Source organism: Haliotis asinina, chromosome 15, assembly GCF_037392515.1.
Source record: "Haliotis asinina isolate JCU_RB_2024 chromosome 15, JCU_Hal_asi_v2, whole genome shotgun sequence".
NCBI classification, from domain to species: Eukaryota; Metazoa; Mollusca; class Gastropoda; order Lepetellida; family Haliotidae; genus Haliotis; species Haliotis asinina.
Genome location: NC_090294.1, coordinates 955780 through 971348, shown reverse-complemented (window position 1 = coordinate 971348; position 15569 = coordinate 955780). Strand labels below are relative to the sequence as shown.

At 37.8% G+C, this 15569-nt stretch overlaps 1 protein-coding gene across 1 annotated transcript in view; it reads right to left on the bottom strand.

Annotated features, from left to right (window-relative positions):
- LOC137266465 (mucin-4-like) overlaps nt 1-7906 on the bottom strand; it is an 82405-nt gene extending 74499 nt beyond the window's left edge. The window contains exon 1 of the mRNA XM_067801966.1: nt 7763-7906. The gene's annotated coding sequence lies outside the window, so the exon portion shown is untranslated. The remainder of the gene's footprint in view (nt 1-7762) is intronic.
- Nucleotides 7907-15569: the final 7663 nt, after the last annotated feature.

Genomic DNA, 15569 nt, shown 5'->3' with positions numbered 1-15569 from the left:
GATATTGTTCTGGATCCAATGACAGTGGCACAAGCCACTGCGCCACCGTCCTTGGACCCATCTGTAAATAAAGGTTTGTAATTGCTATATTTATGCTTTAATTGATGATATTCTTGTTTATATTGTAAGTCATTTGTTTCTGATTTTTTAAAAAATGTTAATGTTAGGTCAACTTGTGGCCTAACCAACTGCCAAGGAGGAGAAGAAAGAAGACGGGAAGGCGATATACTTTCCAGCTCAACACCGGCAGAAGAAATAAATGGTTTAATTCTGTGCCCAAGAGGTGGAACAAGAGAAGACTTTTTGTTATACAAATCTTCATAAAGGGGATTGAACACACAGTTATAGGCAGGGTTAGATTCATCAGAATATAATTTAGTAGTGTATTGTAAAGACAATTTTATACGACGTTGAGTAAGAGATGGTTCATCGGCCTCAACGTAGAGACTATCAATAGGTGAAGTTCTGAAAGACCCAAGGCAAAGTCTTAAGCCTTGATGGTGGACAGAATCAAGAAGTTTAAGGTTGCTGTTGCAGGCTCCACCATATACGATGGAACCATAATCGAGTTTCGAACGTATGAGTGATCGATACAGGTGTAAGAGGGTTGCTTGATCTCCTCCCCACTTTGTGTTGGAAACAACTTTCAACAAGTCAAGAGCCTTCAAGCATTTAGTTTTAAGGGACTTGATATGAGGCAGAAATGTTAAATGGGAGTCAAAGATTAGGCCCAAGAACTTGGCCTCCTTTACAACTTTGATGGGAGTGCCATCTAGAGATAGGGTCCTTATGTGGTTTATATTTTCTGCAAAAATGTATACAGTTAGTTTTGGATTTAGAAAATTTAAAGCCGTTTTCAAGACACCATTTATTTATTTGTTTAAACACAACTGCAGTTGTCGTTCAATAGTATGCATATTTTTCCCACGACAAGAAATATTAAAATCATCCACAAATAATGATCCATCAATTGAATCGTTTAAAACTTTTGATAAACTGTTTATCTTTATGCTAAAAAGTGTGACAGACAAAATACTGCCTTGTGGAACACCCTGATCCTGATTGTAATGATCAGACAGGGTAGAACCCACTCGAACTTGAAACTGTCTGTCCTTTAAAAAATTTGCTATAAATTGAGGTAAACGACCTCGCAAGCCGTAGTCATGTAGGTCTCTTAAAATACCATATTTCCAGGTTGTGTCATATGCTTTTTCTAGATCAAAAAAGATAGACACAGTATGTTGTTTATTAATTAGTGCATTTTTAACAAATGATTCTAAACGCACTAAGTGATCGACAGTACTTCTGTTTTTACGGAAACCACACTGTATATCAGTTATAAGGTTATTTGTTTCCAAGTACCAAACTAGTCGATTGTTTATCATGCGTTCCATGGTCTTGCAAACACAGCTAGTTAATGAAATCGGACGATAATTGGATGGATCCGTATGATCACGTCCAGGTTTAGGTATGGGTACTACTATGGCGTCACGCCATGAGGGAGGAAAGTTACCCGATGTCCAAATATCATCAAAAATATTGAGAAGAGTTTCTAGGCAGGATTCTGGTAAGTGCTTCAGGAGTTGATAATGTATGTTATCAGCTCCAGTAGCAGTGTCATGAGCTTGATCAAGAGCAGTATGGAGTTCATGAATAGAAAACGTTTCATTATAATCTTCCCCATTATCAGAATTGAAATTAATAGTTTTCTTTTCTTGTTGTTTTTGATATTGCTGGAATTTTGGTACATAATTTGAAGAGGAAGAGTGTTTAGCAAGGGTTTCACCTAGTTTATTAGCAATATCTGATTTATCAGTAAGCAATTGATCTCCATGTTTGAGATGATGGACAGTAGATTTAGTACCTTTACCTTTGATTTTCTGGACCATGTTCCATACCTTGGACATGGGTGTCCGAGAATTTATTTTGGACACATAATTTTGCCAAGATTGGCGTTTGTTTTGTTTAAAAGTACGCCGCGCTTTAGCATTTAAAATTTTAAATTTATTTAAATTATGTACCATAGGATGGCGACGGAAATAATGTTCTGCCTTTTTCCTTGCCTTCCTAGCTTGTTTGCACTCATCGTTGAACCATGGTTTTCTTATGTGTGGAACTACAGAGGAATTTGGTATACACTCATCAGCTATGGAATTCAGTTCATCAGTAAAACATTTAATAGCATCAGGAACGTCACTAAAAAGTTCGGGTTTAAGTTTTTCAGCACACAGTGTTTCATATAAAGTCCAGTTAGCCTTTGTAAAATTCCGCCTTGATGATGGAGGAACATCAGATGGAGTTACAGCTTTTAATATAGTAGGAAAATGGTCACTTCCACAGAGGTCATCGTGGACTGACCATTCAAATTCATTTAATAGTTCTGAATTTGTAAGTGACAAGTCGAGAGCAGAATAAGTCCCTGTACCAGGGTGTAAATATGTGTTGGAACCATCATTATAAATACATAAATCATTGTCAGAACAAAAGTCCTCCAACAATTTACCTCTAGTGTTTGTATTTACACTACCCCAGAGTGGGTTGTGGCCATTTAAATCTCCCATTATAATACAGGGCTTTGGGAGCTGATCATATAGAGCTTGAAGATCGGTTTTGGCAAAAGCCGAAGATGGTGAAATATAAAGAGAGCATAGCGTAAACGCTACATGTAAAATAATTCTCACTGCAACAGCCTGCATATTAGTATTAAGTGAAACAGGGCTTTGAATAACATTTTGTTTGACTAGAATGGATGATCCGCCAGTGGCCCTATCACCCAGAGGTGAAAAACAATGATATGCATTAAAATGGCGAAGGTCAAATGCATCTGTTTGTTTTAAATATGTCTCTTGGAGACATAACGCTGCAGGTGTGAAATCTTGGACTAATAGCTGTAATTCATGTAAATTAGTCCTCAAACCTCTGCAGTTCCATTGTACAATATTATTGGAATAAACTATCTTTTGGGGGGATTTTTTGGGGATCTACCCCGCATTCTTTTGGAGGGCGACAAGCTATGTGCCCTAGAATGGACGTTTTCAGAAACGTCCATATCTTCAAGAGACCCATATTTATTAAACAATTGAATTTTATTTTGTGACCCCTTAGGAGCTCTGCCACTTTGTTGTTTTGAAGCATCTGACTTAGGTTTGGGTTTAGTTTTAACAATTTGTTGTCTATCAGCTGTTGAATGAGACTCAGAGCGTGACTGTGAAGATGACTTATGATCAGAGGACTTTGATGTAGTAGGAAGTGATTCCTCAGTCTGGGATGATATAGCAGGGTATAAAACCTGTGGGGAGTCGGAACTGACCCAAGTCAAGGTAGTTTGGCATCCTGTGGATGATTTTGTTATTTTAGAGCTGAATTCAGATGATGATTTTGCTACTGTAGCATAACTTTCTAGAAGGTCAGATCTCTTCACCAGTTTCTTTGCCTCAGAAAAAGAGATATTTTGGGTGAACTTTATTTTGTTAATCGCCATTTGCTCTTTCCATATTGGACACTGTTTTGACGAAGATGAATGGTCGCCAGAGCAGTTAGTGCATTTTTTAAAGTCACTGTCACAATCTTCTGTTGTGTGTGTCTTCTCACCACAGTGAGCACACACAACAGACAATGTGCAGGTAGATACACCGTGTCCATATTTCTGACATTTAAAACACCTGAGCGGGTTGGGGATGTAGGTTTCAACTTGGATATTGCAGTAACCCGCCTTTACTGATTTGGGAGCATTTGGCAATGAAAAAGAAAACAGATAGGTATTTGTTTGGATTGTTTCATTGTTTTTTCGGGTGGAAAAGCGCTTCACATAAAGCACACCTTGATCCTTCATTTCGCATGCTATATCAAGCTCGGACATGTCAGCAAACAACCGATCACGATCTCTGACGATACCTTTACTTGTGTTCAAGGTCTTGTGAGCAGAGACCGTGACCGGAATGCCCACAAAAGATTCAATGTTCATCAGATTGGTTGTCTGCTGTTTCTTGCCACACTCTATTAGCAATGCACCCGAACGCAAGCGTCTAATGTTCTTGACATCCCCAGCAATACCTTGAATGCCCTTAGATACTGCGAAAGGGTTCAACTTCAATGGTGTCTTGTCCGGAGTCTCAATAACGAGGAAACGTGGCCAATACTCAATCGATAGAGACGGTCTATGAGAAGTATCAACGGGATCAATTTCAAGTGGACGTTTGGTTTTTTTGGGGGGTATTTCATAAGCCATGATTGGTGTCATATGATTCATCATCCGAGCTCCCCACCCACCACGGAGTATCACATGGACAATGCTAAAGCAAGCGGGCCTCCAGCTTGCAGCACCAAGGATACCCGGATGATATACTCCAGCAGAAGAATTAAGAGATTAATAATTCTACCAGATTGGCCCATGAGCCACCGCCTTCTGGCATAGGACTCTAGGCAAATTACAGAACAACATACTTCAAATTCAACATGTTTTAGATTATAAAGCCAAGTCCAAATTTACAACGATTCCAAATGATATATGTGCATTGATAAATATAATAATGCTCCATGCACAGGGCTTGGCATGACCAGCCGATTGGTCGAACCAGGCCTATTCGACCACCCGTCTAGGCGAAGTCAGGGCCGAAGTGGTGTATTGAGCAACAGGAACACGGTTGCAAGCTCCTATTACTCTCAACCACCAGGATCCCCTCCTCCGCCGACACAGGGCTGCAACCCACGGCAAACGGGTTGGTGGACCAAATATCCCCCCGGGTCCACTACGGGGATGTCGGCGAGCTCTTGGCGTTACCCAGCACCCACCACGAGGTGGTGGCTCGCCACGGGTGCCTATTGACAATGGATCTGATACACGTGATCATTACACAGGATAAGATAATTACAAAGATCAAATACAAACGTTTCTTACACAATGCTTATGTAAATTGCATTGAAAAATCACATTTCAAATAAGCATGAAACAGCTTGAACAAAATACCCCAGTTACCTTTGTATGGTTTATGTGTACTATATATGTATATTATGAGTAGATGCAAGAGTTATCACTTCATATTCGATTATGTATTATTGTCAACTTTACAAATCAATAGTCGCAAGTGAATTAGGTCTAAATTAGTAACTTGGTTTATTTCAAATCTACACGAACATAAGTGTGATACAGTATTGCTATTTATGTCTACGATTCAATATATGAACTATTACAACGAATGAATGAATGATTTAATTTAGAAGGTTTTAAAACCTTGTCACCTTTAATTCAATCAATGTGCAAACATAGTATCTTAGTATTCACTCCCAATGACGAGTAACAAACACTTACCTCCTGCAACAACATCTCATAATCCCCTTTCTCGCAGACATGTGTTCATTTGCCTGTATAAGCCCCCGACATTGCAAGCAATTGTTATCAAAACACATTAATAGTTCTTCTGATTAACACAGAAAGTAACCTCCCTCGTAAGAAAGGCTAATCTTTGATCATTACTGCAAAATTGATTGAAATTATAGGTACAGTACGAATTTAAAATGTAAAACCCCCAATATGCGGCTCTCGCTGAATGAGAGGTGCTTTTCATAATCCCCAATATGCGGCTCTCGCTGAATAAGAGGTGCTTTTTATTACCCCCAATACGCGGCTCTCGCTGTGAGAAGCTAATTAATTTGCCGCATATACGCGCCTCTCGGCCTTAATGAGTTAACATGTAAACTGTTGTTTTGAACACTGGTACAATGTAAGTTCTATAATTCATATCTGAAGAAGATGAATATATTTTCAACAATGTTTGAATGTAGTTGTACTCGGGGATAAAGGTATTTCAAAACACAAGCATATTCAGTTCTTAATTCATGTTTCCATTTTACGAATAAAACCTGGAGCCCCTGACTACATGTGTGTTTTTAAACAGCTTTTATCAAGGCCCAGAATATGTCAACATCTTAAAAATAAATCTAACAGCCACTATACCTGAATTGATAAACAGGAAATATTGTACACATTGTCAATTAATATGTTTAACAAAAACACAAAATCACTTAAACAGATCTCATACAAGCTGTTAACATTAATCAACAAGAAAGTCTATAAGCCCAACCAGTAATGACATATAGCTACATGCAATATTATCATGATTATACGAGGGACAGTGGGATGGTTTAAGCGTTCACTCATCACACCAAAGGCCTGGGTTCAATTCCCAACTTAAGTAGAAACTGTAAAGCCCATTTCCCAATGTCCCCTGCCATGATACTGGTAAAACTAAAACTCACTCAGTATAATGTGAAATGCTACTGGCTAGCAAACAGTTATTGCCATGTATCAGTTATCGCCAATACATCAGTATCATGCTGGCAGCTTCAGACAATTACAATTTCAGTATTTTCCCGGAATTTCATAAAAAGAAAATTCTTCACAGGAACATGTGTGAAAAATTAAAGATAAAGATATGAACCCCATAAAAACTTCAACTTCGTCGGAGGGATGTCCCACAACCTACATAATAGCAAGTAATAGTTCACAAGTCATTGACTGATTCATTCCCTATCAATCTACTGCAAAAGAAACATTAAAATAGTCCCACAATCAATTATTCAAAGTTCTAAAAGCGCATGAGGATGTCGGTAGCTCAAAGTCTGGATGTCGGTTGAGTTACCAATATACACACAATTTTTAAAAGGCTTATTCTTCAACACATGGACATAAATAAGCAAATTCAGTGCTTTCAATGTATGTGCACCATCAAGGTTTATCAGTGTCTTAAATAATTTGGATTGTATACACATGGAAGACTGCTAATTCGACAGAAATAATCGCCAAGCGATTTGCCTGCCGCCAAGTTGGGATGTTGGTAACTCATGGAACTTACGTTACCAGCATCACCATAGGTATGGTGATACTGCCATGATTCTCTTCAGACACATTATATAAAAACATGGTCAGTAGCCAGTATTAATAAAGTTTGTTTCATTAATTTTGCAAAAAGCTTTAAAGGTCACATGGAACCAAAAAATCAAACATAATTAAAACACAATTATCACCTATTCATGACATATAATATACATTGTTGCTTGTAAGAAAAAAAATAAACAAAATTATAAGCGTACAATCGCAATTCAAAAGTGCAATATTTTGTACTTGGGCTTACTTCCCTTGAAACAAAGCCCTTGGGAGATCGAACCCAGTCATAGCGGCTGCATGTGCACTAAAGTGTAACGACAGCTTCCGATTGGATGGTTCATTTGCTTATACGCTGAGGACTCATTGTGTGTACAGAAAGATGATCAGATTGAGGGGCATTTTAGAAGTATGGCTAGTCACATGAAAGTAAGATTCTTTATGTATAACAACTTCTTTTATTGTGCTTGATGCGTCGTTTCAGTATGGATTTATATACCATTGTCAAACAAAATCATATAAACTAGAGAGAGTGAGTGAGTTTAGTTTTACGCCACACTCAGCAGTATTCCATTCATATGGCAGTGGTTTGTATATAATCGGGTCTGAACCAGACAATCCAGTGATCAACAACATGAGCAACGATCTGCACAATTGGGAACCAATGACGTGTCAACCCAGTCAGCGAGCCTGACCACCCGATCCCATCAGGAAAATACAGTGAATTGTTTGAACCCAAAACATGTCCATACTCCTGATAGGCATGAAGTCAAAACCAGTTCCTGTTGTAGTTTCTGCAAGCCTGATTTACAGCTTGATCAACAGTCATTAATACTAATAACACCCAGTCACCAGTTTCTAAGGCAGACATAAAGTCTGTACCGTGTTGACGATTTCCGCTTCATATTCTTCTTTTGGAAAATATGCAGATGCGATTAGCTGTGACATGATACTGGCGATAGACTCAGTAAGCTGCTTCCTGGACAAACCCCTACTCTCCCGCCATTTTGTTGTTCCATCAAACACCCTTTAGCATGCTTTTTTTTCTCGGTGTACACCAGAAATTGAACGATTCGTCGGAAAATGCCGAGCTGTTCTGAATGTTATGTTCGAAGGGCAATAACTCTAAATGCTCATTGTGAAATATTAAGTGAAGCGACATAAAATACATGTATTGAGTGACGGGAGGTGCGAAATACATATTTGAGAGGTTCAGAGATGGTGGGGTTTTTGGTCCACGTTCAGTGTGGTAAAATCCTACACTACATAGCAGAGCTGAACACAAAATGCCTCATAAATAGTGTTATCCTGAACAGCAGCTCCTTAGATTCACAGATCGCCTCTTACGACAGCTACAGACCTCTGCAAAAAGTATTCGGACAGTTAACATAATTTCCATCGACTTAGATTTTATTTCAGTGTAGCATAAATAATTTTCATGAAGTGAGTTTAGGGTGGATCTCTGTAAAATTTGCCTGGCAAATTGAAAATCATCTCTGCTCTGCGCACATAAGGTCAGTTCAATTTTCCGACCACTATTCAACCAGGGATACTCTACAACACCTCTATATAGGCTCCCTGATTCAACTAATGACATCACATTTATCAAATTACGTATGGTTCCACCATGCACAATGAGATAGGCCGCCATGTTAAAGGAGTTCACTGCACTGTACAAATGTTGATTAAATTGTCGCCATTCGATAAATAAGCTTAAACGGAAATTATGTGATTGCAGGTAAGATGATTCGCCACAAATGTGATATATTTGACTTGGGTCTTACGAAAATTATATTCATGAAAATTATTTATGCTACACTAAATTAACATATAGGTCTATGGAAATTACGTCAAGTGTCCAAATACTTTTTGCATGGGTGTGTAGTGGTCCCACATGTGGCAGGTGGTATAGTACAAACAGTCTGCCGCCTCGAAAACAATCCCAGTTTTGTCCTTGATGTCAGCGTGATGGGAGATGAAACAGTGAGGTCGCCCAGGTTTCCTCAAAATAATTTTGACAGACTGGAGTTACGTACAGTGGCGATTTTCACAGGAAGATAACTATCAACAAACGCTCTGCAGAAACGCAATAAATACATAATGGGAGATCGCTCCCCTGCCCACATATACACCCTTCTTCTTATCTCTATAGATTACCCCATAATTAAAGTACAGGATGCAGTGGATAGCAACTATTCAGATATTGAATCTAGGGCTTGACTCTAGAAATAACAATGTCGGCGGATCCTGGTCAAACTCTTTATATATGGGAGCATTATTAACGGAGCTATGTACATGTTTTGGTAAACATTAAGACCACGTTTAAACGTTATGATAAACCACATTTCGGTTTCTCTCCATTACATAGAGACTAGTAATAATTCAGTTTTCTAATTCAGTTTTTTATCAGTTTTGTTACCGATACGAGTGCTAAATAAACATGTATTCTATTACAACAGGTCACTAGGAAGGAGTATTTCCTGGTTCAAGTTGAGTTGAGTTGAGCTTTTCGTCACATCGGCATTATTCCGGCTGTAAAGTGGCGAGATCAAATCTACATTCATATTCTGATTCAGGGGCTGCTTCAGAACCAGGATGTTAGTTCAACATACATCTTGAAGCTCCTGTACGTAACAGTCTCATCATAGTTCAACATACATCTTGAATCTCCTGCACGTAATAGTCTCATCATACTTCAACATACATCTTGCATCTCCTGTACGTAATAGTCTCATCATAGTTCAACATACATCTTGAATCTCCTGTACGTAATAGTCTCACCATACTTCAACATACATCTTGAATCTCCTGCACGTAATAGTCTCATCATACTTCAACACACACCTTGAATCTCCTGTACGTAATAGTCTCACCATACTTCAACATACACCTTGAATCTCCTGTACGTAATAGTCTCATCATAGTTCAACATACACCTTGAATCTCCTGTACGTAATAGTCTCATCATACTTCAACATACATCTTGAATCTCCTGTACGTAATAGTCTCATCATAGTTCAACATACATCTTGAATCTCCTGCACGTAATAGTCTCATCATACTTCAACACACACCTTGAATCTCCTGTACGTAATAGTCTCATCATACTTCAACATACATCTTGAATCTCCTGTACGTAATAGTCTCATCATACTTCAACACACATCTTGAATCTCCTGTACGTAATAGTCTCATCATACTTCAACATACATCTTGAATCTCCTGTACGTAATAGTCTCATCATACTTCAACATACATCTTGAAGCTCCTGTACGTAATAGTCTCATCATAGTTCAACATACACCTTGAATCTCCTGCACGTAATAGTCTCATCATACTTCAACATACATCTTGAATCTCCTGTACGTAATAGTCTCATCATACTTCAACATACATCTTGAATCTCCTGTACGTAATAGTCTCATCATACTTCAACATACATCTTGAATCTCCTGTACGTAATAGTCTCATCATACTTCAACATACATCTTGAAGCTCCTGTACGTAATAGTCTCATCATAGTTCAACATACACCTTGAATCTCCTGCACGTAATAGTCTCATCATACTTCAACACACACCTTGAATCTCCTGTACGTAATAGTCTCATCATACTTCAACATACATCTTGAATCTCCTGTACGTAATAGTCTCATCATAGTTCAACATACACCTTGAATCTCCTGTACGTAATAGTCTCATCATACTTCAACATACACCTTGAATCTCCTGTACGTAATAGTCTCATCATACTTCAACATACATCTTGAATCTCCTGTACGTAATAGTCTCATCATACTTCAACATACATCTTGAAGCTCCTGTACGTAATAGTCTCATCATAGTTCAACATACACCTTGAATCTCCTGCACGTAATAGTCTCATCATACTTCAACACACACCTTGAATCTCCTGTACGTAATAGTCTCATCATACTTCAACATACACCTTGAATCTCCTGTACGTAATAGTCTCATCATAGTTCAACATACATCTTGCATCTCCTGTACGTAATAGTCTCATCATAGTTCAACATACATCTTGAATCTCCTGTACGTAATAGTCTCATCATACTTCAACATACACCTTGAATCTCCTGTACGTAATAGTCTCATCATAGTTCAACATACATCTTGCATCTCCTGTACGTAATAGTCTCATCATACTTCAACATACACCTTGAATCTCCTGTACGTAATAGTCTCATCATACTTCAACATACATCTTGAAGCTCCTGTACGTAATAGTCTCATCATAGTTCAACATACACCTTGAATCTCCTGCACGTAATAGTCTCATCATACTTCAACACACACCTTGAATCTCCTGTACGTAATAGTCTCATCATACTTCAACATACACCTTGAATCTCCTGTACGTAATAGTCTCATCATAGTTCAACATACACCTTGAATCTCCTGTACGTAATAGTCTCATCATACTTCAACATACACCTTGAATCTCCTGTACGTAATAGTCTCATCATACTTCAACATACATCTTGCATCTCCTGTACGTAATAGTCTCATCATAGTTCAACATACACCTTGAATCTCCTGTACGTAATAGTCTCATCATACTTCAACATACACCTTGAATCTCCTGTACGTAATAGTCTCATCATACTTCAACATACACCTTGAATCTCCTGTACGTAATAGTCTCATCATAGTTCAACATACATCTTGCATCTCCTGTACGTAATAGTCTCATCATACTTCAACATACATCTTGAATCTCCTGTACGTAATAGTCTCATCATACTTCAACACACACCTTGAATCTCCTGTACGTAATAGTCTCATCATACTTCAACATACATCTTGAATCTCCTGTACGTAATAGTCTCATCATACTTCAACATACATCTTGCATCTCCTGTACGTAATAGTCTCATCATAGTTCAACATACATCTTGAATCTCCTGTACGTAATAGTCTCATCATACTTCAACACACACCTTGAATCTCCTGTACGTAATAGTCTCATCATACTTCAACATACATCTTGCATCTCCTGTACGTAATAGTCTCATCATACTTCAACATACACCTTGAATCTCCTGTACGTAATAGTCTCATCATACTTCAACATACACCTTGAATCTCCTGTACGTAATAGTCTCATCATACTTCAACATACACCTTGAAGCTCCTGTACGTAATAGTCTCATCATAGTTCAACATACATCTTGCATCTCCTGTACGTAACAGTCTCATCATACTTCAACATACATCTTGAATCTCCTGTACGTAATAGTCTCATCATAGTTCAACATACACCTTGAATCTCCTGTACGTAATAGTCTCATCATACCTCAACATACATCTTGAATCTCCTGTACGTAACAGTCTCATCATAGTTCAACATACATCTTGAATCTCCTGTACGTAATAGTCTCATCATAGTTCAACATACATCTTGAATCTCCTGTACGTAATAGTCTCATCATACTTCAACATACATCTTGAATCTCCTGCACGTAATAGTCTCATCATACTTCAACACACACCTTGAATCTCCTGTACGTAATAGTCTCATCATACTTCAACATACATCTTGAATCTCCTGTACGTAATAGTCTCATCATAGTTCAACATACACCTTGAATCTCCTGTACGTAATAGTCTCATCATACTTCAACATACATCTTGAATCTCCTGTACGTAATAGTCTCATCATAGTTCAACACACACCTTGAATCTCCTGTACGTAATAGTCTCATCATACTTCAACATACATCTTGAATCTCCTGTACGTAATAGTCTCATCATAGTTCAACACACACCTTGAATCTCCTGTACGTAATAGTCTCATCATAGTTCAACATACACCTTGAATCTCCTGTACGTAATAGTCTCATCATACTTCAACATACATCTTGAATCTCCTGTACGTAATAGTCTCATCATAGTTCAACACACACCTTGAATCTCCTGTACGTAATAGTCTCATCATAGTTCAACATACATCTTGAATCTCCTGTACGTAATAGTCTCATCATACTTCAACACACATCTTGAATCTCCTGTACGTAATAGTCTCATCATAGTTCAACATACACCTTGAATCTCCTGTACGTAATAGTCTCATCATAGTTCAACACACACCTTGAATCTCCTGTACGTAATAGTCTCATCATAGTTCAACATACATCTTGAATCTCCTGTACGTAATAGTCTCATCATAGTTCAACACACACCTTGAATCTCCTGTACGTAATAGTCTCATCATAGTTCAACATACATCTTGAATCTCCTGTACGTAATAGTCTCATCATACTTCAACATACATCTTGCATCTCCTGTACGTAATAGTCTCATCATACTTCAACACACACCTTGAATCTCCTGTACGTAATAGTCTCATCATACTTCAACATACATCTTGCATCTCCTGTACGTAACAGTCTCATCATAGTTCAACATACATCTTGAATCTCCTGCACGTAATAGTCTCATCATACTTCAACACACACCTTGAATCTCCTGTACGTAATAGTCTCATCATACTTCAACATACATCTTGCATCTCCTGTACGTAACAGTCTCATCATAGTTCAACATACATCTTGAATCTCCTGCACGTAATAGTCTCATCATACTTCAACACACACCTTGAATCTCCTGTACGTAATAGTCTCATCATACTTCAACATACATCTTGCATCTCCTGTACGTAATAGTCTCATCATACTTCAACATACATCTTGAATCTCCTGTACGTAATAGTCTCATCATACTTCAACATACATCTTGAATCTCCTGCACGTAATAGTCTCATCATACTTCAACATACATCTTGAATCTCCTGCACGTAATAGTCTCATCATACTTCAACACACACCTTGAATCTCCTGTACGTAATAGTCTCATCATACTTCAACATACATCTTGAATCTCCTGTACGTAATAGTCTCATCATACTTCAACATACATCTTGAATCTCCTGCACGTAATAGTCTCATCATACTTCAACACACACCTTGAATCTCCTGTACGTAATAGTCTCATCATACTTCAACACACACCTTGAATCTCCTGTACGTAATAGTCTCATCATACTTCAACATACACCTTGAATCTCCTGTACGTAATAGTCTCATCATACTTCAACATACATCTTGAATCTCCTGCACGTAATAGTCTCATCATACTTCAACACACACCTTGAATCTCCTGGACGTAATAGTCTCATCATACTTCAACATACATCTTGAATCTCCTGTACGTAACAGTCTCATCATAGTTCAACATACACCTTGAATCTCCTGTACGTAATAGTCTCATCATACTTCAACATACATCTTGAATCTCCTGCACGTAATAGTCTCATCCTAGCAGTAATCAGGGAGCCTATATAGAGGTTGCAGAGTATCCCTGCAGTAATACACAAGATGTGGTGGTCCTAGTCTGTCGTACAAACCCTGAAGTATAAATATCCAAGAAAGCCCACGCAAGTCTAGAAAAAGTGGCAAAGCTTGATTTCCATAGCTTCAGGAAATGAAGAAAGTCTCAGGGCTCCATTTCATTATATTAGGTTTTTTCACTATGAACGTTTTTTCAGTAAAATATCTTCATTTCAGAGAGTAGCTGTTAGTCTATGGTGGTCCATGTGTATAGAAAATCTGCAAAATGCACATGTAGCCTTTCTGTCCAGTGCCGTTATTTGTGCAAGTGATAAGAATTTACGTTGTAATTTACACAAAATGTTTGTTGTAGTTTTCAAAACATGCGTTGTACAGACGGCATATATCGCCCAGAAATAATTTATGAGGGACCAGACACGTGACTGATCGACTGAGTGACTCAGAAGACTGGCGACACACAAGGCGGGTAAATGGACTTAAATAAGTTGAAGTTTTTTTGTTTTTTGTTTTTTTGTTTGTTTGTTTTTTGTTTTTGTTTTTTTTGGGGGGTGTTTGTTTTGTTTGTTTTTTGTTTTGTTTTTTGTTGTTGTTTTTTTGTTTGTTTTCGTTTTTGTTTTGTTTTGTTTTTGTTTTGGTTTGGTTTTTTTTGGTTTTTTGTTGTTGTTGTTTTTTGGGGGGGAGGGTTCAACTCAACTCAACACGCACTTTGTGAATGCAGCAAGTAAAAGCTAAGATAGTCATGAAACAATGGAGAGTGGTACGATCCAGTATCCCTCATCTTGTGGCAATGGGGAGCTGCTGAGGTGGATACAATTTCTCTCTCGTCAGTTGAGTTTTTCGGTGTTCACGTTTTATGATTTTTTTTTTCAAAAGAATACGACTGGTAGGGTTTCAGATTTGATGCAGTGAGTTTACGCAATATCGCCTGAAAAACAAGCTGTTTCATTTCGGAACTGAACGTTTTGTATATCATTTCAGTCGAAAATGCCACGACAATACTACGAAATATTAAAAACATTAATTTGAAGAATAATGAAATTTTTTATTCATACATCTTATAATGAATATGTTTTTTATGTAATGGAAATATTATGAAGTTCGGAACAACATTTGAACACTGGAGTGTTTCGTACATCTGTATGGAATGTCTACATTTTACCATTGTTTCAAATTTTCGCGAATGTTGATATTTGACATAGCTCTGAAACGTCGTGTAAAGAATAAACAAGAAGTTGGTATCCTTTAAACGTATCATATATTCATGTATATTATTTGTAACATATAAGTTGTTTTATAAACATAATGTATTATTGTCCTTAT